The sequence below is a fragment of the Carex rostrata genome, chromosome 20 (genome assembly GCF_964058835.1).
Source record: "Carex rostrata chromosome 20, lpCarRost1.2, whole genome shotgun sequence".
NCBI classification, from domain to species: Eukaryota; Viridiplantae; Streptophyta; class Magnoliopsida; order Poales; family Cyperaceae; genus Carex; species Carex rostrata.
In genome coordinates, this window is record NC_135937.1 from 8,706,095 (window position 1) to 8,727,033 (window position 20,939).

Below are 20,939 nucleotides of genomic sequence, written 5' to 3' on the forward strand. Positions count from 1 at the left end.
GAAAATGTTAATCCGGATTATTTGTGGCAGTCTTTCTAATAAATCAAATTATATAGTATTCCATCTATTTTCAAAGAAATATATAAAATATTTCTAATATTTCAATAAAAAAATAAAAAAATTATAAGCATTTTTGTTTAATTAAAAAATAATATAAAAAAACTTAAAACCGTCAATTATTAAAAATAATTGCGGTTTTGGAATTCAAAGTTTAAAACCACAGATTTTTTTTTTTGCAGTTCTAGAATTTGAAAACTGCAAAAAAAAAATTGTGGTTTTAAATTGAATTTTCGTAAAAAAAAATTGCCGAGCAGATTTCGAAATTTCACAACATGGTGTGTAGTTTTTGAAATTTAATAAACTTTTTTAAATATTAATAAAAATTTCGGGTATGTGTCAGTCACTACACTATAATTATGATTTAATTAATATTTTTGATTTACTTCGTCTATATTATGTGTGGCCTTGAAATTTCATGGTTCATCTTCTTTGTGGTTCACAAGATGCGTCACCCTCACCCGCGTGATTTTACGGTACCTAGCTTTCTCTTTTTATTTCTCCCTGAAGCCGACCTTCTTTTTCAACAAATATCCTTTTATGACCTTTTGTCTTTTTTATTGACAAAATTCTAAAATTGTATTCTTCTTTTCTTACTAATTTGAGAGACTAGTATTTTGTATAAATTTTTAATCTGAGATCTTTTTTTTTCAAGATCAATTGTTGTCCATTTGATTGGCTCAAGAGACAATAGATTAAAAAAGAATATCAGAGTTTGGAACATGTGATTAAAAATGATATTATGTACATGAGATAGAGACCACTAGATTAAAATTTTAAAATCATGGAAGTGTCTGGCCACTCTTTGAATAGTTTTAGATCGTCCTGCTATTAATTAACTAAAAGGGAAAAAAAGAATTAGAAGGAAAAATCTTAAACAAAACCAATAAGTGCGTCTCCAAAATTAAACGAGGCAATTGAACATTCTCGGTGAATATTTTAGCGGAATTGAGGAAGCTAAGGGGTAGATCTAATATCATCAGATCATCAGTTTCTGATTTCATAAATATTTTAGTCATTTAGTTAGATAATATGTAACCAACTTGAATACTTGATAGAATTGATTTTGAGCATTATTTTTCCTCAATCTATGTCTTTGTCAAATATTGCGGTTTTACTAAATTGTCCATTAGCCCTTTTGACCTTTTTTTTTAATTGTATGTTATTTTTTTCATATTTCTAGTCTAGCAGCTACCATTATTAGATTATTATTAACCCATTGACTTCCTTCTTCTCCAATTGATATTTTTTCTTAAAATTTCTGCTAAATTTGGATTATAAATCTTTACACATAAACTTCTGCTTGCCATAATATATATGTTCAATGTTCGTCAAATTCTTTCCTCTAAAGAGAAAGATGACACGTGTCTTTACTTGTCAGATAATAATTAGCCCCAAGATGAGAATTTTTTATCCAGTGACAAAATATAATTTTTTCTATATAAAAAAATTACAGGTTCGAAATGACATTTTTTTTATAAATATTAAAAGATGTTAGATGACTTTCAGTCACTAATTTAAAAAATAATAATTAGGATGACAGTATTTCAACATAATTTAATGAAGTCTTCAGTTATATTAATTAAAGGGAAAATTGTGCCAATGCCACTCCAAAACCTTCAATTTTGAAAATTGCCACTCTAAAGTTTGAAATTATGCCAATGCCACTCTAAACTTGTTTAATTTCTAATTTTGTCCCAAATACTGTATTACTCTATTAAAAAAATTTAATAATAATAATGACAAGAATACCCTTCTCAGAAATCAGAACCCAGCCCCTCTGTCAATCTCATGCTTCTCTCTCTCAATCTCCCGTGCTTTTCTCTCTCAGCCCTTCCTCAGAAATCGCGACCCTAGCTTCAATCTCTGGTGCCTCTCTCTCTCAATCTCCTGTGCATCATGTCTTCCATGCGATTTCCCCCATTCAAAGCTAATTTTGGAATTTGACGAGCTCTAAAGTAATCACTGCTTTCTTCACTTTGGTGTTTACTCAAGAATCCCTTCGTGCCTATCTCCTCTCTCTGTCTCTCTGGCGACCTGATCACACTCCATCGATTTTGAGGTAAAGATTTAATTACTAATTTTGGATAACACTGTCAGGTACTTCGTGTTACTGGTACCAAATTTCCCCGTTTGGTTCTTGTTCATACATTGTCAACCAGCTTGTGTGATTGTTAAATTTAGATCACAACTGAGCAAGCTAATTCAAGCACTAGTGCAGGCCTGCTTCAAAGCGCTAAACAAGCTTGATTTGAGCAAGGCAAACGATTAGAGAATGTTAAATGTTAGAAATGATTGAACAAAGTAGAATATGAGGCTCATTCTGTTTTTTGGTAGACTTGATATATCTTTGCCTTTTGCTATTGATATATCTTTGAACAAGCTTGTTTTTTGCTATTGATATATCTTTGCCTTTTGCTATTATCTTTAAATGTATCACGCAAAATTTCCTCTAAAAGAGTAATTTTGGAGAAGAGAGCTTAAACTGGCTGGCACAGTGTAAGGACCAGATTTGGTCTTAGAGCTGGGATGAAGAAACAAAAACACACAAGACCCGGAGATGGATGACACGAGTTGAATAGAGTTCGAGTTTTATAAGTTGTTATCATGTAATTAGTAACAAACTCAAGAATTGAATAGCTCTCGAATTGCTTTCAGTTTTATTCAGTTTATTCAAACTTTTGGGTATCTTTAAATTTTTTGTTGTTAAATGGATTGACATGAAAAAGTTACGTGGTCTCCAGTATTTTGTAGTGGAATTGGTTGTAGGCTGAAACAACAATATATACCTTGTTTAATTTCAGTTTAATATTAGTTGGTTGATATATATTCCTTGTTTAATTTGTTGTCATATGGATTCATATACCTTGTTTAATTTCAGTTTTAGTTTTATTCAGGTTACTGTAATTTTTTATTGTCACTGTTTAATTTCAGTTTTAGTTTTATTCAGGTTACTGTAACTTTTTTATTGTCATTGTTTAATTTCAGTTTTAGTTTTATTCAATTTACACGCAGCTGACCCTATGTAATGGCATTGCATAAGCCATGTGGAAAATTTACCAGTATCTGTTATTTCTCATGTTTTAGTACTGTTACTAGCTTTATTTATTTTTGGTATTTTCAATTCCTGAACTATGTTTAGTTGTAGCTTAAATTTATGTACTTAACTCTATGTTTGAATAGTAATACAACTCCATCATAATAAAAAATAACAACATCTAGTGCAAAACCTCAAAAGAAATCATTAATTACTTTCACTATTTTTCAGTTTTGCCCCTAGTGCAAAACCTAAAAAATAAACACCAGAACCTTAATGCCATGATATAAAGGGATTATTTCGATTTCAAACTCTTCATTCAATTGTTATGCTTACAAAAGATAAGAATCTCAACATAACTAAAAAAAATTTACAATTAAAAAAGCCCCGATTTACTAGTTTCCACCCACAACACTACAAATTCTGAATTTGTTACTAATTACATGATAAGAAATTAAAAAAAAAAAAAAAAAAAAAAACTAGAACTCTATTCAGCTCATGCTATCGGTTTCTGTAACTTATGTGCTTTGTTTCTTCATCGCAGCTCTAAGACTAACTCTGCTCCTCTCACTGTGCCAGTCAGTTTAAGTCCTATTGTCCAAAATTACTCTGTTAGAACTTTTGCCTGATACATTTAAAGATGAAGGACTAACGACAATTTGTTGTGGATTAATGCCTACACCATATATAATACAAAACATATTTGCTAATTTCTACACCTGTTGTGTATCTTTGTATCACAATGATTATTAATTCTTTTCTTGAACATTTACTTGTGCCCTAAATGTTCAATTCCTTCATCCTCTGACAATTCATTGATTTATAAAAAATATTTACAAAATTCACCTCCTTATGTACAATTACTAATACAGTCAATTAGAAGTTGTCGTATTTTCCTTTCTGACTCCTTATGCTGACTGGTATCAGCAGCTTCAAATTCGCCAAAATGACATGATTTGTAAAGGATTTGAGTTGAACGTCATATTTTAGAACACATATGGGCTGTTCAAGAAAAGTGAAATTGAGAAGGCAGAGATTTTCTACATGACATGATTTCTAAAGTCTCTTCGGCAGGTGAAATTGAGAAGGCAAAGATTTTCTACATGACATGATTTCTAACGGTCATCAATAGGTGTAATTAAGGAGACAATGGATTTTCTACATGACATGATTTCTAAAGGGCATTCGGCAGGTGAAGTTTAAAAGGCAACGGATATTCTACATGACATGATTTCTAAAGGGCTGTAATGTGATGTCGTGACCATAGCACCCTTACACATTTATCAAGTTCATTTGCATCTTATTACTAATGGGTATTTCATCGAACAGCTTACGTGCATCCTAAGATTTTCTACATTTAACATATAAATCAACAAAGCCAATTTCCACAATGGATCAAAACCAAGAGACAATATAACTACAAACCAAAAGGCATTTGAATCAGCTCTAAGATCCTCAAACGAGCACATACTTGAACTTGAAAGATAATATATAAAAAAACGAACAGAGCAAAGAAAAAAAAATGCCTGAAATCTTACCTGACTAAAAACATGAAGGCAACAGAGAAGAAGGCAAAGCATAAACTCTGTAAATTGTGGCAGGAGGGAAAATAGAAGAAAAAATATGAAGAAACGGGAAAAGCGTAAACTCTAGTAAATTGTCATAGTGGGGCCCTTTTTCCTTCGGCTACACCCCGATTTGAAGGGGACGGATTTTGTCGATCTAGAGTAATCCTGTTACCCTCCCTTCTGCTTTTGTTTAGCCGAGCAAGTAACTCTCCCAGATTTCCTGCACCCTCCCTTTCTTTCCCCTCCGTTCCACTCATGTGGAGCACAGCCTAAGAGAGGATTGATGGGCAAAGAGGGATTGATCGGCGAGAGAAGAGAGGAGGCAGAGAGGGATCGGCTGTGGGAAATAGATTCTTAATTTTACTTGAAGGGTATAATCGGAAATACAAAAATACGTATTCTAAAACAGAATTTTTCAGATTATTTTTAATAAAAATAGTATAAGAATTGTATAAGAATGATAAAATTAGAAATAAATCAAATTTATAGTGACATTGGCATAAATTCAAACTATAGAGTGAGATTTTTCAAAATTAGAGGTTTTGAAGTGACATTGACACAATTTTTCCTTAATTAAAACATGGAGCACGTAGCCTATAAGCAAGCATAAGCATAGTCTATATAGTATATACCCCTTTTTTTTAATGAACTATGTATATAATCAAGACAAGTTGTATAAGTTGTCATAAATTCCATAAATCATAATGTTTTAAAATAACTTTTGATATTAACTCGTTGACCTTTTCTTCTCCGATCGATTGATAATTTCTTTAAAAGTACCAGAATGTATACTATAGCATAGAGAATGAAAAATATAACTTGACTATCACGCTCTGACTTGGTTGCATCACATTACACAATCAAAATTTATTTACGTGACGTGATTAAAATGATAGAGGACAGTCACATCATGCAAATAGTCACTTCACGTGTGATCACGCGTAACGTGACTGATTGTGTTTAATTATTATATTAATATTTAAATTAGTTTCAAAAATTTAGTAACAAAATGTATCAAAAATAAATAAATAAAAAAAACTATTACAAAATAATTGAAAATAGGTCGAAAAGAAAAATATCTACGGTCCGATTGGTCTCCTTCAGCATTGGTCGTGAACGAGATTTCCTTTTGGTCGTTCGCAACCACGAGATCTCGGTTGGGCTCCAGACTGGGTTAAGCCGGATGAGGAGACATGTCCTACGTATGCTCAGAGATTCCGCTCTAGAAAGACCTATGTCGCAACTCCGCACGGCAAGCCTTCAGGAGTTGAGTTTTTCAGAACTCAGTTCGAGCAGATGACTCCAGATCGACATGTCGAGTGGAGGCCGTACATTTTTCGCGTCGAGGTTTTTGAAGAAGATGAAGAGCCTCACTCCTTAACAAAGCTTCCTTCGATCTGCACACGTGAGCGACAATACTGGTTTGCTCAGGTGCGAGTTATAAAATTATTGTAGTTTAAAATATTGTAGTTTAGAATATTCACTTGGACTATAAAATTATTTGCAGGTACCGCTTGTTTATTACCAAGTTGTTGAGCATCATTATTCTGGACGGATAATGAGACAGTTTGGTATGGCTCAGTATTTTCCAGTCCCGGATCCCATCACAAAACTAAAAAAATTTTAAGAAGTCAAACGCGCTCCAACATACTTTTGAGACATTCTAGTATCATTGTTTGCATAAATATTTGATGCGTTATTTAGCACTAGAACAAATAAAATTATGAGCAAGTAATTAATACATTGCTGATGAGCACATGTTAGTTTTTAAGATTATATAAGCTGGAACATAAATATTGATAAAAATAATAATTGAATAGTAGCATGCAACTTGTTCCATAGCATGATTACTATCGTAGTATATATATATAGGGTCTGTCTAAATTGCTGCTGGCAGCATTTCGGCAGAGGTGTTGTCGGGGCTATATTTAGCCGCGTGATGTCCAAACAACAAATCCAAACCGTTAGATGTTTAATCTATATTATAATCTACTTGGAGACCAAATTTTACATTTTTTGGATTTTTTTACTATATATTAAGCTGGTTTGAAAACCGCTGATTTCAGTAAATTTCTGCAGCATTGAAATCAGCGATTTTCAAACCAGCTTAATATATAGTAAAAAAAATTCAAAAAAATGTAAAATTTGGTCTCCAAGTAGATTATAATATAGATTAAACATCTAACGGTTTAGATTTGTCGTTTGAACATCAAAAAATAGAAAAAACAGTGGCAGCACCGTCGACAGAAATGCTGCCGGTAGCAAATTAGCCACAGCCTATATATATATATATATAGGTTGGCTAAGATCAAAGTGGTAGTTCCTGAGCTTTGGTGCTACCAATTCATTTTTCAATTTTCAAAGTTCAAAACGTCGATCTAAACCGTTCAAGTTGTTCTCCATATTAAATTGTGCTTGGAGACCAAATTTTACATTTTTCTGAATTTTTTTACTATTTATTAAGCCACTTTGAAAATTGCTGATCCAACGGTGGCTTAACAAAACAGTAAAATCAGAAGCCACCGTTGGATCAGTTGTGGGCCATTTTGTGGGCTCAGATTTAGGGTTTAGGGTTTAGGGTTATTTTGTGGGCTCAGATTTAGGGTCCAACAGCCGACACTAATTCCAAGTTCTCCACTAGTGAATAATCCAATTATTTTCTCTCTCGCTCTCCAATTATTCTCTTAAAAAAAAGTTGTGAATCAAGACCAAGTCCTTAATTAGTGTTATCTTTAGACTCGTGATATCCAACTGACAAATCAATTGAAAGTTATAAAGAGTTACGACATCACTTATAAATATATCAAATGTTTTATTTTTTGGCAAATACCCTAAGCAAAAAAAAACTAAAACTTCACAAATGAAAATATTAAGAAAAAAAATCAGATCTCTAAAAAAAAAAAAAAAAAGCGGACCGCCCAGAACGCTGGCGGTCGGGTCCCTAGCAGACCGCCCGTGTCCCTGGCGGTCCGCTATAGAAGTGGACCGCCAGCATGCCTGGCGGTTTGGTTATATTTGAAAAAACTCAGATTTTGGGATTACTTTTGTAAAAAACATTTTTTTTGGGTTATTAATAAAAATGGCCGATAATAAGAGTGTAGATCAATATGCACTATGAATAACACAGCACTCGTAGGACCAATTTAAATTTTAAGAAACATATAAATAAATAAAAGAACATTAACATTTTTTTTATGTATCCCAAGTCCATAATGACACGGATTTTTATTAAAAGTAGAACTGAACTGTTTATGCGCTCGTTGTTGTAATTTTTGTGGAACTTAGACAGCATTTTTCTGAACCTGAGAGGATGCTCTTTGTCTGCCTCACTTGGAATCTGGAGCAGGCCATGCCAAATTAATTGGAGTATTGATGCATCATGCATGCATGGCTTGTTTAACTATTATACTTCATCAAGTCAAGTAAAATATATGAGTGTTTTACCTCAATTTATTTCATATCATAATTATATTCTAATCGAAAAATTTCATCTTTTCATATTATATATAATATATAACAATTAAATAAATAAACATAAGAATTATCTCTAATCACAAATCAGAACTTTTATATCAATATTAGAATCAAACTCTCGACTCATCATTAGTTAAATTTAACTTAAACCCAACTCGATCGACTCAAATTCAATTGGAGCAAACCATCTATTAATTTGTATCGCGTATCAAAATAATCTTTTTACAGGATCGCTTGGTCAAACCGCTGTGCACTCCCTCACCTATAACCTACATTCTATACTTCTATAGCCAAGATGATAGTATTTTTATTTATTTCATCACAATATTAATTAATATTTAATATTGTGATGTATTACTTATTTGTATTATAAAACAACAAACTATTGGTGAATTATTTTGTATTATATTTAAATTACGAATTTTAAGCTTTTAATAATTATTTATTGAATCACAAATTTTCTTTCACTGTAACTATGACAAACATTTAGTATATATTTTTATTAGTTCATATATATTTATTCCAATACAAAACTATTGCCATTTTTAGTGTACAAATCTCATACGGAATATAATCAAATATATATAAAACTTAACTTTTTGTTTTTTGCATCTTATTAATTAAAACGTTTTTATTATCTTAACTTGACAACTCAACAAATGAATGCAATATATATAATAGTAGGATATGGGATCATTGAGAATGAGTTGAATTAATACATATCAAATTTTATGTTTTCTAGTTAGCACTGAAGAAAGTATAGCTATGTATCTTCTAGCACTAAAGAATCGCTTGGTAAGATGCCTTTTTCTAAAAGTAATTTAATTTCTAAAAGTACTTCCTCGAATGTAACTTCTTATTTTTTTTTTTCCTAAAAGTAATTTAATTTCTAAAAGTACTTCCTCGAATGTAACTTCTTATTTTTTTTTTCCTAAAAGTAATTTAATTTCTCATTTTCAAAAAGAAGAATTAATGGATCAATAACAAAAAGAGAGCACGCTGTGATCAGTATTTGTGTTTCCATATAATAATACAATATCAGATTAATTGCTATGGTTGAGATTGAGATAGGCAAATTATCTGACGAGTACAACACAAGATATGGAAAATTAAGCATGGCCGTTATTTCTAATTCTCTCAAAAATTAATATTATACGGCTCAAGATTGACCGCATGGAGTTTACTGTTCGTTCAGACTTCAGAGCGAGCGGCAGAACAAATTGATGAATATATATATAGGCTGTGGCTAATTTGCTGCCGGCAGCATTTCTGCCGACGGTGCTGCCGCCCATTTTTCTGTTTTGTGATGTCCAAACAACAAATTCAAACCGTTAGATGTTTAATCTATATTATAATCTACTTGGAGAAATTTTTTACATTTTTTGGAATTTTTTTACTATATATTAAGCTGGTTTGAAAACCACTGATTTCAATGCTGCAGAAATTTACTGAAATCAGCGGTTTTCAAACTAGCTTAATATATAGTAAAAAAATTCTAAAAAATGTAAAATTTGGTCTCCAAGTAGATTATAATATAGATTAAACATCTAATGGTTTGAATTTGTTATTTAGACATCACACGGCTAAATATAGCCCCGGCAGCACCTCTGCTGAAATGCTGCCAAAATCGGAAGCACATCAGAACATGAAAACTCTGTGTATATTATTATATGAGGATTGTGAGAACCAAAAATATATAATTTAATTTTTCTTACTCACACGTGAAATAAACAAGGTCAAAAGGTTATACTTAAAAAATTGATCATAGTTCTAATTTTAGACAAGGTAAGAATCGCAAATTCACAGTGGACAATTGTCTTAATTATGGTAAATAAAATACCATTTATATATCTCTCGTGCAATATATAGTTAATCATATTTTCATTTTAAAATTTAAATTCTAGTACACTGTACACCTCACTCTTCAAATATGCACCGTTCACTTTTTTTTTATGCGTACAAAAACAGACTGATAAGCAAAAAATAATTAAAATGAACCTATTTATGTAAAATGAATTTTTAACAATGAAACGGTTATCATTTATTAAGTGATCACTTAAATCTTTAACAATCTAAAATGTTTAGCCGTTGACTTATTTTTTAAATTGCATTCTATTTTAGAATATAAACAATTTCAAAAAACATTCTAACGATATTTAATTGGTACCAATGTTGTAAAAAAACGTCCGTTTAGGCTGATTAATCTGTCCATTAATAGTGACTAAATCGTTATGAATTTTTTCGACTAATTGACCAATTATGACCGATTATTCTCATTTATTTCTGATTAATCGCTTGGTGATATCCTCTCCGTCTAACGACCGCATACCGTTATTTACAACACTGATTGGTACAAGCGTTTAAGCATAAAAAAATTCATCGAAATATTATTTTTGAATAATATATATATATATATATATATATATATATATATATATATATATATATATAGAGAGAGAGAGAGAGAGAGAGATTGGCTAATATCAAAACGTTTGTTCCTAGACTCAGGAACAAACGGTTCGGTTCTCCAATTTGCAAAGTCCAAACAGTCGATCCAAACCGTTAGATATTCAATCTATATTAAAATGTGCTTGGAGATCAAATTTTATATTTTTTGAAATTTTTTTGCTATTTATTAAGATGGTTTGAAAATCGCTGTTTTCCAGTGGTGCAGAATTTTAAAATGAGTTATGAAGTAAAATGAGTTGGTGCTCCATGACACTATATTTTTATTTTACAAATATAAACGACCGATCCGAACCGCTCAACATGATCTTCATATTTAAATGTGCTTAGAGACCAAATTTTACATTTTTTGGAATTTGTTTACTATTTATTAAGGAATTTTGAAAATCGATGATCCGATGGTCCAGAAAGTTTTACTGTTTTTATTGTTCACAACAAAGCATCCATTTTCAAAATTTCTAAAAAAAAAGTAAAAAAATTCAAAAAAATATAAAATTTATTGTGAAGGAAACTTATCTTACAAGCGAAACCGGAAGGAAGTAATTGTTGTTGGAGCATGCCGTTTCAAGAAAGCAGACCCCTTCAAGAAAAGCTCTATCTACATAAACAACAGAACAAGTCAAATATGAGTACTAACCAAGAGTGAATGTTGTTAGATCTGACCATTTAAAAAAAAACTATAACAAAAACCTATTAGCTCCAACAAGTAACGGCCAAGTAAGGTTTGACTGACTTTTACCGGCCAGGAACACGAAACAACCACAAGGGGAAGAAATAAGTCGTGCAACAAAAAAAGAAAGGATACAATGTGAATGAAACTTATCTTACAAGTGAAACCGCAAGGAACTCATGGTTGTTGGATGCTTGCCGTTAAAAGAAAGCAAGTCACTTCAAGAAAATCTCCATCTATATAAACAAAAGTAAAACTCAAATATTGGTACTAAAAACAATAACAAAGACTTATCAGCTCCAACAAGTAATGGCCAAGTCAGCTTTGGCTGACTTCTACCGGTCACGAAACAACCACAAGTGTAAGAAATAAGTCGTGCAACAAAAAAAGAAATGATATATTATAAATGAAACTTATCTTACAAGCGAAACCGCAAGGAATTCATGTTTGTAGGATGCGTGCCGTTTCAAGAAAGCAACACATTTCAAGAAAGCAACACATTTCAAGAAAAACTCCATCTACATAAACAAAAGTAAACTCAAATATCGGTACTAAAAATAATAACAAAGACCTATAAACTCCAACAAGTAACGGCCAAGTCAGCTTTGGCTGACTTTTACCGGTCAGGTACATGAAACAACCACAAGGGGAAGAAATAAGTCGTGCAACAAAAAAGAAAGGACACATTGTGAAAGAAACTTATCTTACAAACGAAACCGCAAGACCTATCAGCTCCAACAAGTAACGGCCAAGTCAGCTTTGGCCGACTTTTACCGGTCAGGTACACGAAACAACCACAAGGGAAGAAATAAGTCGTGCAACAAAAAAAGAAAAAATATATTGTGAAAGAAACTTATCTTACAAGCGAAACTGGAAGGAAGTAATTGTTGTTGGAGCTTGTCGTTTCAAAAAGCAGACCACTTCAAGAAAAACTCTATCTACATAAACAAAAAAACAACTCAAATATCAGTACTAACCAAGAGTGAAGGTTGTGAGATTTGACCATTTAAAAAAAACTATAACAAAGACCTATCAGCTCCAACAAGTAACGACCAAGTTAGCTTTGGCTGACTTTTACCGGTCAGGTACACGAAACAACCATAAGGGGATGAAATAAGTCGTGCAACAAAAAAAGAAAGTATACATTGTGAATAAAACTTATCTTCCAAGCGAAACCGCAAGGAACTCATGGTTGTTGGATGCGTATCGTTTAAAAAAAAACAACACCCTTCAAGAAAAGGTCCATCAACATAAACAAAAGTAAAACTCAAATATCGGTACCAAAAACAATAACAAAGAACTATCATCTCCAACAAGTAACAGCCAAGTCAGCTTTGGCTAACTTCTACAAGTTAGGTACACAAAACAACCACAAGGGGAAGAAATAAGTCGTGCAACAAAAAAAAGATATATTATGAAGGAAACTTATCTTACAAGCGAAACCGGAAGGAAGTAATTGTTGTTGAAACGTGCAATTTCAAGGAAGTAGACCACTTCAAAAAAAGCTCTATCTACATAAACACAAAACAACTAAAATATGAGTACTAACCAAGAGTGAATGTTGTTAGATCTGACCATTTAAAAAAAAACTATAACAAAGACCTATTAGCTCCAACAAGTAACGGCCAAGTAAGGTTTGACTGACTTTTACCGGCCAGGAACACGAAACAACCACAAGGGGAAGAAATAAGTCGTGCAACAAAAAAAGAAAGGATACAATGTGAATGAAACTTATCTTACAAGTGAAACCGCAAGGAACTCATGGTTGTTGGATGCTTGTCGTTAAAAGAAAGCAAGTCACTTCAAGAAAATCTCCATCTATATAAACAAAAGTAAAACTCAAATATTGGTACTAAAAACAATAACAAAGACTTATCAGCTCCAACAAGTAATGGCCAAGTCAGCTTTGGCTGACTTCTACCGGTCACGAAACAACCACAAGTGTAAGAAATAAGTCGTGCAACAAAAAAAGAAATGATATATTATAAATGAAACTTATCTTACAAGCGAAACCGCAAGGAATTCATGTTTGTAGGATGCGTGCCGTTTCAAGAAAGCAACACATTTCAAGAAAGCAACACATTTCAAGAAAAACTCCATCTACATAAACAAAAGTAAACTCAAATATCGGTACTAAAAATAATAACAAAGACCTATAAACTCCAACAAGTAACGGCCAAGTCAGCTTTGGCTGACTTTTACCGGTCAGGTACATGAAACAACCACAAGGGGAAGAAATAAGTCGTGCAACAAAAAAGAAAGGACACATTGTGAAAGAAACTTATCTTACAAACGAAACCGCAAGACCTATCAGCTCCAACAAGTAACGGCCAAGTCAGCTTTGGCTGACTTTTACCGGTCAGGTACACGAAACAACCACAAGGGAAGAAATAAGTCGTGCAACAAAAAAAGAAAAAATATATTGTGAAAGAAACTTATCTTACAAGCGAAACTGGAAGGAAGTAATTGTTGTTGGAGCGTGTCGTTTCAAAGAAGCAGACCACTTCAAGAAAAACTTTATCTACATAAACAAAAAAACAACTCAAATATCAGTACTAACCAAGAGTGAAGGTTGTGAGATTTGACCATTTAAAAAAAACTATAACAAAGACCTATCAGCTCCAACAAGTAACGACCAAGTTAGCTTTGGCTGACTTTTACCGATCAGGTACACGAAACAACCATAAGGGGATGAAATAAGTCGTGCAACAAAAAAAAAAGATACATTGTGAAAGAAACGTATCTTACAAGCGAAACCGCAAGGAACGCATGGTTGTTGGATGCGTGCCGTTTCAAGAAAGCAACCCACTTCAAAAAAAGCTCCACCTACATAAACAAAAGTAAAACTCAAATATCGGTACCAAAAACAATAACAAAGAACTATCATCTCCAACAAGTAACAGCCAAGTCAGCTTTGGCTAACTTCTACAAGTTAGGTACACAAACAACCACAAGGGGAAGAAATAAGTCGTGCAACAAAAAAAAGATATATTATGAAGGAAACTTATCTTACAAGCGAAACCGGAAGGAAGTAATTGTTGTTGAAACGTGCAATTTCAAGGAAGTAGACCACTTCAAAAAAAACTCGATCTACATAAACACAAAACAACTCAAATATGAGTACTAACCAAGAGTGAATGTTGTTAGATCTGACCATTTTAAAAAAAACTATAACAAAGACCTATCAGCTCCAACAAGTAACGGCCAAGTCAGCTTTGGCTGATTTTTACCAGTCAGGTACATGAAACAACCACAAGCGGAAGAAATAAGTCGTGCAACAAAAAAAAAAGATACATTGTGAAAGAAACGTATCTTACAAGCGAAACCGCAAGGAACGCATGGTTGTTGGATGCGTGCCGTTTCAAGAAAGCAACCCACTTCAAAAAAAGCTTCACCTACATAAACAAAAGTAAATGTCAAATATCGGTACTAAAAACAATAACAAAGACCTATCAGCTCAAACAAGTAACGACCAACTCAACTTTGGATGACTTCTACCGGTCAGGAACACGAAACAACCATTAGGGGAAGAAAATAAGTCGTGCAACAAAAAAAGAAATGATATATTGTGAAGGAAACTTATCTTACAAGCGAAATCGCAAGAAACTCATGGTTGTTGGATGCGTGTCATTTCAAGAAAGCAACCAACTTCAAGAAAAGCTCAATCTACATAAACAAAAATAAAACTCAAATATTGGAACTAAAAATAATAACAAAGACCTACTAGCTCCAACAAGTAACGGCCAAGTCGGCTTTAGCTGACTTTTACCGGTCAGGGACACAAAACAACCACAAGGGAAAGAAATAAGTCGTGCAACAAAACATAAATGATACATTGTGAAGGAAAATTATCTTACATGTGAAACCGCAAGGAACTCATGGTTGTTGGTTGCGTGCCGTTTCAAGAAAGCAACCCACTTCAAGAAAAACTACATCTACATAAACAAAAATAACTCAAATATCGGTACTAAAAATAATAACAAAGACCTATTAGCTCCAACAAGTAACGGCCAAGTCAGCTCTGGCAGACTTTTACCGGTCAGGTACAAAAAACAACCACAAGGGGAAGAAATAAGTCGTCCAACAAAAAATGAAAGAATATATTGTGAATGAAACTTATCTTACAAGCGAAACCGCAAAGAACTCATGTTTCTTGGGTGCGTCCCGTTTCAAGAAAGCAACTCACTTCAAGAAAAGCTCCACCTACATAAACAAAACTAAAACTCAAATATCGGTACTAAGAACAAGAACAAAGACGTATCATCTCCAACAAGTAACGACCAAGTCAGCTTTGGCTGACTTTTACCGGACAGGTACACGAAACAACCACAAGCGGAAGAAATAAGGCGTGCAACAAAAAATGGAAGGATAAATTGTGAAGGAAACTTATTTTACAAGCAAAACCGCAAAGAACTCATGTTTGTTGGATGCGTGCCGTTTCAAGAAAACAACCCACTTCAAGAAAAGCTCCACCTAAATAAACAAAACTAAAAACTCAAATATCGGTACTAACAACAATAACAAAGACCTATCATCTCCAACAAGTAACAACCAAGTCAGCTTTGGCTATCTTTTACAGGACAGGTACACGAAACAACCAAAAGGAAAAGAAATAAGTCGTGCAACAAAAAAAAAAGAATACATTGTAAATGAAACTTATCTTACAAGCGAAACCGCAAGGAACACTCATGGTTGTTGGAAGCGTGCCGTTTCAAGAAAACAATCAACTTCAAGAAAAACTCCACCTACATAAACAAAACTAAAACTCAAATATCGGTACTAACAACAATAACAGAGACCTATCATCTCCAACAAGTAACGACCAAGTCAGCTTTGACTGACTTTTACCGGACAGGTACACAAAACAACCACAAGGGAATGAAATAAGTCGTGCAACAAAAAAAGAAAGGATAAATTATGAAGGAAACTTATCTTACAAGCGAAACCGCAAAGAACTCATGGTTGTTGGATGCGTACCGTTTGAAGAAAGCAACCCACTTCAACAAAACCTCCACCTACATAAACAAAACTAAAACACAAATATCGGTACTAACAACAATAACAAAGACCTATCATCTCCAACAAGTAACGACCAAGTCAGCTTTGACTATCTTTTACAGGACAGGTACACGAAACAACCACAAGGGAAAGAAATAAGTCGTGCAACATAAAAAGAAATGATACATTGTAAATGAAACTTATCTTACAAGCGAAACCGCAAGGAACTCGTGGTTGTTGGATGCGTGTCGTTTCAAGAAAGCAACCCACTTCAAGAAAACCTCCACCTACATAAACAAAACTAAAACTCAAATATCGGTACTAACAACAATAACAGAGACCTATCATCTCCAACAAGTAACGACCAAATCAGCTTTGGCTGACTTTTACCGGACGGGTACACAAAACAACCACAAGGGAAAGAAATAAGGCGTGCAACAAAAAATGGAAGGATAAATTGTGAAGGAAACTTATCTTACAAGCGAAACCGCAAAGAACTCATGATTTTTGGATGCGTGCCGTTTCAAGAAAACAACCCACTTCAAGAAAAGCTCCACCTAAATAAACAAAACTAAAAACTCAAATATCGGTACTAACAACAATAACAAAGACCTATCATCTCCAACAAGTAACGACCAAGTCAGCTTTGGCTATCTTTTACAGGACAGGTACACGAAACAACCAAAAGGGAAAGAAATAAGTCGTGCAACAAAAAAAAAAAGAATACATTGTAAATGAAACTTATCTTACAAGCGAAACCGCAAGGAACACTCATGGTTGTTGGATGCGTGCCGTTTCAAGAAAACAATCAACTTCAAGAAAAACTCCACCTACATAAACAAAACTAAAACTCAAATATCGGTACTAACAACAATAACAGAGACCTATCATCTCCAACAAGTAACGACCAAGTCAGCTTTGACTGACTTTTACCGGACAGGTACACAAAACAACCACAAGGGAATGAAATAAGTCGTGCAACAAAAAAAGAAAGGATAAATTATGAAGGAAACTTATCTTACAAGCGAAACCGCAAAGAACTCATGGTTGTTGGATGCGTACCGTTTGAAGAAAAACAACCCACTTCAAGAAAAACTCCACATAAATAAACAAAACTAAAACAAAAATATCGGTACTAACAATAATAACAGAGACCTATCATCTCCAACAAGTAACGACCAAGTCAGCTTTGGCTATCTTTTACAGGACAGGTACACGAAACAACCACAAGGGGAAGAAATAAGTCGTGCAACATAAAAAGAAATGATACATTGTAAATGAAACTTATCTTACAAGCGAAACCGCAAGGAAACTCGTGGTTGTTGGATGCGTGTCGTTTCAAGAAAGCAACTCACTTCAAGAAAAGCTCCACCTACATAAACAAAACTAAAACTCAAATATCGGTACTAACAATAATAACAGAGACCTATCATCTCCAATAAGTAACGACCAAGTCAGCTTTGGCTGACTTTTACCGGACAGGTACACAAAACAACCACAAGGGGAAGAAATAAGGCGTGCAACAAAAAAAGAAAGGATAAATTGTGAATGAAACTTATCTTAAAAGCGAAACCGCAAAGAACTCATGGTTGTTGGATGCGTTCCGTTTGAAGAAAGCAACCGACTTCAACAAAACCTCCACCTACATAAACAAAAGTAAAACACAAATATCGGTACTAACAACAATAACAGAGACCTGTCATCTCCAACAAGTAACGACCAAGTCAGCTTTGGCTATCTTTTACAGGACAGGTACACGAAACAACCACAAGGGGAAGAAATAAGTCGTGCAACAAAAAAAGAAATGATACATTGTAAATGAAACTTATCTTACAAGCGAAACCGCAAGAAACTCGTGGTTGTTGGATGCGTGTCGTTTCAAGAAAGCAACCCACTTCAAAAAAAGCTCCACCTACATAAACAAAACTAAAACTCAAATATCGGTACTAACAACAATAACAGAGACCTATCATCTCCAATAAGTAACGACCAAGTCAGCTTTGGCTGACTTTTACCGGACAGGTACACAAAACAACCACAAGCGGATGAAATAAGGCGTGCAACAAAAAAAAAGGATAAATTGTGAAGGAAACTTATCTTATAAGCGAAACCGCATAGAACTCATGGTTGTTGGATGCGTTCCGTTTGAAGAAAGCAACACACTTCAACAAAACCTCCACCTACATAAACAAAAGTAAAACACAAATATCGGTACTAACAACAATAACAAAGACCTATCATCTCCAACAAGTAACGACCAAGTCAGCTTTGGCTATCTTTTACAGGACAGGTACACGAAACAACCACAAGGGAAAGAAATAAGTCGTGCAACATAAAAAGAAATGATACATTGTAAATGAAACTTATCTTACAAGCGAAACCGCAAGGAACTCGTGGTTGTTGGATGCGTGTCGTTTCAAGAAAGCAACTCACTTCAAGAAAACCTCCACCTACATAAACAAAACTAAAACTCAAATATCGGTACTAACAACAATAACAGAGACCTATCATCTCCAACAAGTAACGAACAAGTCAGCTTTGGCTGACTTTTACCGGACGGGTACACAAAACAACCACAAGGGAAAAGAAATAAGGCGTGCAACAAAAAATGGAAGGATAAATTGTGAAGGAAACTTATCTTACAAGCGAAACCGCAAAGAACTCATGGTTGTTGGATGCGTTCCGTTTCAAGAAAGCAACTCACTTCAAGAAAAGCTCCAACTACATAAACAAAACTAAAACTCAAATATCGGTACTAACAACAATAACAAAGACCTCGTAGCTCCCACAAGTAACGACCAAGTCAGCTTTAGCTGACTTTTACCGGACAGGTACACGAAACAACCACAAGGGAAAGAAATAAGGCGTGCAACAAAAAATTGAAGGATACATTGTCAAGGAAACTTATCTTACAAGCGATACCGCAAAGAACTCATGATTGTTGGACGCGTGCCGTTTCAAGAAAGCAATCCACTTCAAGAAAAGCTCCACCTACATAAACAAAACTAAAACTCAAATCTCGGTACTAAAAACAAGAACAAAGACCTATCATCTCCAACAAGTAACGACCAAGTCAGCTTTGGCTAACTTTTACAGGACAGGTACACCAAACAACCACAAGGGGAAGAAATAAGTCGTGCAACAAAAAAAGAAAGTATACATTGTGAGTGAAACTTATCTTAGATGCGAAACCGCAAGGAACTCATAGTTGTTGGATGCGTGTCGTTTCAAGAAAGCAACCCAGTTCAAGAAAAACTCCACCTACATAAACAAAAGTAAAACTCAAATATCGGTACCAAACAATAACAAAGACCTATCAGCTCCAACAGGTAACGACCAAGTCAGCTTTGGCTGACTTTTACCGGACGGGTACACGAAACAACCACAAGGGGAAGAAATAAGTCGTCCAACAAAAAAAGAAAGGATAAATTGTGAAAGAAACTTATTTTACAAGCGAAACCGAAAAAAACTCATGGTTGTTGGATGCGTCCCGTTTCAAGAAAGGAACTCAAATAAAAACTCCACCTACATAAACAAAAGTAAAACTCAAATAACGGTACTAAACAATAACAAAGCCCTATCAGCTCCAACAAGTAACGGTCAAGTCAGCTTTCGCTGACTTTTACCGAAGAGGATTACGAAACAACCACAGGGGGGAGAAATAAGTCGTGCAATAAAAAAAGAAAGGATACATTGTGAAGGAAACTTATCTTACAAGCGAAACCGCGAGGAACTCATGGTTGTTGGATTTGTGCCGTTTCAAGAAAGCAACATACTTCAAGAAAAACTACACCTACATAAATAAAAGTAAAACTCCAATATCGGTACTAAAAACAATAACAAAGACCTATCAGTTCCAACAAATAACGGCCAAATCAGCTTTGGCTGACTTTTATAGGACAGGTACACGAAACAACCACAAGGGGAAGAAATAAGTCGTGCAACAAAAAAAGAAAGTATACATTGTGAATGAAACTTATCTTAGATGCGAAACCGCAAGGAACTCATACTTGTTGGATGCATGTCGTTTCAAGAAAGCAACCCACTTCAAGAAAAGCTCCACCTACATAAACAAAAGTAAAACTCAAATATCGATACTAACAACAATAACAAAGACCTATCAGCTCCAACAAGTAACGGCCAAGTCAGCTTTGGCTGACTTTTACCGGACAGGTACACGAAACAACCGCAAGGGGAAGAAATAAGTCCTGCAATAAAAAAAGAAATGATACATTGTGAAGGAAACTTATATTACAAGCGAAACCGAAAAGAACCCATGGTTGTTGGATGCGTGCTGTTTCAAGAAAGCATCCCAATTCAAGAAAAGCTCCAGCTAAATAAACAAAAGTAAAACTCAAATATCGGTACTAAAAACAATAACAAAGACCTATCAGCTCCAACAAGTAACGGTCAAGTCAGCTTTCGCTGACTTTTACCGGAGAGGATTACGAAACAATCACAGGGGGAAGAAATAAGTCGTGCAATAAAAAAAGAAATGATACATTGTGAATGAAACTTATCTTATAAGCGAAACCGCGAGGAACTCATGGTTGTTGGATCCGTGCCGTTTCAAGAAAGCAACCCACTTCAAGAAAAGCTCCACCTACATAAATAAAAGTAAAACTCAAATATCAGTACTAAAAACAATAACAAAGACCTATCAGCTCCA

General features: G+C 34.1%; 2 long non-coding RNA genes across 2 annotated transcripts; one reads left to right on the forward strand and one right to left on the reverse strand.

The window, feature by feature from the left end:
• Positions 1–1,821: 1,821 nt before the first annotated feature.
• LOC144572708 (uncharacterized) lies at positions 1,822–2,889 on the forward strand. The gene is made up of 2 exons (XR_013517790.1): positions 1,822–2,119; positions 2,517–2,889. It is a non-coding gene; the product is annotated as an uncharacterized LOC144572708 (long non-coding RNA).
• Positions 2,890–11,470: 8,581 nt separating this feature from the next.
• Positions 11,471–12,783, reverse strand: LOC144572082 (uncharacterized). Its single transcript, XR_013517672.1, has 4 exons — positions 12,707–12,783; positions 12,135–12,210; positions 11,695–11,790; positions 11,471–11,508 (listed from the first exon to the last, which is right to left on the reverse strand). It is a non-coding gene; the product is annotated as an uncharacterized LOC144572082 (long non-coding RNA).
• Positions 12,784–20,939: the final 8,156 nt, after the last annotated feature.